Here is a 2,500-nt window from a genome sequence, read left to right as displayed (position 1 = left end):
CCCCTGTCTGATCTCCTCCCCTCTCCCTCTTCCTCTCCCTCTCCCTCTCCCTCTCCCAGCTTGACAACCGAGTGGCATAGATGGAAATTGAATGAGGAAAAAGAGATGACGAATGCTGGAAAGTTTGGTGGTAAAACAGATGGAGCGAGGGAGGGAGGGAGGGAGGGAGGGAGGGAGGGAGGGAGGGAGGGAGGGAGGGAGATGAGAGAGAGGGAGAGATAGAGGGAGAGAGGGAAGGCGAGGGAGAGAGAGGGAGATAGGGTGATTGTGCGAGAATGAGTCTAGGAGAGAGAGAGAGAGAGAGAGAGAGAGAGAGAGAGAGAGAGAGAGTGTGTGTGTGTGTGTGTGTGTGTGTGTGACAGACAGACTAGCAGATACAGAGATGAACAATTGAAAGACAGGCAGAAACAGACAGGAAGACACGCACACAGACATTCAGAGAGACAACAAGACACACACACATACACACACACACACACACACACACACACACACACACACACACACACACACACACACACACACACACATAGATGAAAAAATAGATATGGAATGAAATCTTGTCTTTACAACGATAAAAGAAAGACAAAAAAAAAAAAAACACACAAACATCAAAAGCATAAAATAAAGCGCGATAATGAACCAAAGAAAACGGCAAACTCAACAGGAAATTTAGGGGGAACTACGGCAAGAAAACACCCCTGCGTCACTTTCTCATAAAAAGAAACAGGAAACTTAAGTGGCGTAAAATTTCTCCTTTATTTTTTATTTTCTATTTTTTTGTAAGCCTAGAGAAGAACATGTTAGGTGGGAGGACGATGACGAGGAGGAGGAGGAGGAGGAGGAGGAGGAGGAGGAGGAGGAGAAGGAGAAAGGAGAGAAAAAAGACGAAAAGTATCAGGAGTAGATGAAGGATGAAGGTGGATATGAGAGAGAGAGAGAGAGAGAGAGAGAGAGAGAGAGAGAGAGAGAGAGAGAGAGAGAGAGAGAGAGAGAGAGAGAGAGAGACGACTTCCATGATGGGGCTTATAAACTTGATAAATTTAATCCACTCAAAGTTTCCTTTCCTCCTAAGCAAACATTTTTATGGACATGTGACCTTTATCTTCCTCTTGCTCCATTCATTAATCTCTCTCTCTCTCTCTCTCTCTCTCTCTCTCTCTCTCTCTCTCTCTCTCTCTCTCTCTCTCTCTCTCTCCCCAAGGCCTAAGATTTGCACCGATACTTATATAATTAATCTAATATAGGTAGATGAACAGAAGAGTTATTTTTATCTTTATTTATTCATTATTATTATTTTATCTTATTTATTTATTTATTTGTTTATTTACTTATTTATTTATTTTTATTTTATTTTATTATTTTTTTGGGGGGTTCAGTGGACTTCAGCTTCATGAAAATATTAAATAATTTACTATATATGTATGCAAATTTGTGACCAATAAACAATCACTCAATCAACCAATCTCTCTCTCTCTCTCTCTCTCTCTCTCTCTCTCTCTCTCTCTCTCTCTCTCTCTCTCTCTCTCTCTCTCTCTCTCTCTCTCTCAGGCGGTGTTTGGTGCATCATACTTCGTGTTTGGGGCTTAAAAAAAATATTCACTTGTTTCTATAAAATTTTAATTTGTCTTTTTTTCATATCGTGTTTCGGGGAATAAATTTTTGGATCCAATTATAGCCTCGCCTTGCCTCTCTCTCTCTCTCTCTCTCTCTCTCTCTCTCTCTCTCTCTCTCTCTCTCTCTCTCTCTCTCTCTCTCTCTCTCTCTCTCTCTCTCTCTCTCTCTCTCTCTCTCTCTCTCTCTCTCTCTCTCCACGTGATCATCGGAATTTCTCGGAATATTAATTTTTGCACGGCAGAAAATTGCCCTAAGAATTAGTAGGAGGAGGAAAATTGTATAGTTTTTATTACCAACCAAAATTAACTCAAGAAATTTTACTCTGAGTAGGCGGCACACACACACACACACACACACACACACACACACACACACACACACACACACACACACACACACACACACACACACACACACACACACACAGATGATCTAATACTGAACAAAGGAAAACAAGGAAGTAAATTAGAAGTATAAGAAAAAGGAAAACAAATTTGAAAAATCAAAAACATGAAATGAACTCCCGACAGGTTGAGAAGACGCAGATCAACGGAGAGGAAGACAAGGTGGAAAAGTCGCGGAAAGAGGAGGAGGAAGACGGTGTAGCGAGGCGAGGGGTCGATCAGGCAGCCGGGTCGCGCCGCCACCAGTACAATAAAAGAAAGAGTTACCGCCAAGATCCGTGAGTTAATTAAGTGATATTTGTGGCGTGGGAAACACCGTATTTTTATGCCGATGCCAAAAATATGTCCCGCACCAAATGGAAAGTGTAATTAACCGATATTTGTGACGCTCACCCAATATTTTGTCGCTAAGTTGCTGCTTTTGTATGTGTGTGTGTGTGTGTGTGTGTGTGTATATATATATATATATATATATATAT

The 2,500-nt window shown here is 41.5% G+C and overlaps 1 long non-coding RNA gene across 1 annotated transcript in view; it reads right to left on the bottom strand.

The window, feature by feature from the left end:
* The window catches only part of LOC135102588 (uncharacterized), a 6,963-nt gene that overhangs the window by 1,019 nt on the left and 3,444 nt on the right, over nt 1-2,500 (bottom strand). The gene's annotated exons all lie outside the window — the stretch shown is intronic.

The sequence above is a fragment of the Scylla paramamosain genome, chromosome 8 (genome assembly GCF_035594125.1).
Source record: "Scylla paramamosain isolate STU-SP2022 chromosome 8, ASM3559412v1, whole genome shotgun sequence".
Classification (NCBI taxonomy): Eukaryota; Metazoa; Arthropoda; class Malacostraca; order Decapoda; family Portunidae; genus Scylla; species Scylla paramamosain.
Note: the sequence above shows the minus strand (reverse complement) of the source record. Positions and strands in the feature narration are given on the sequence as shown.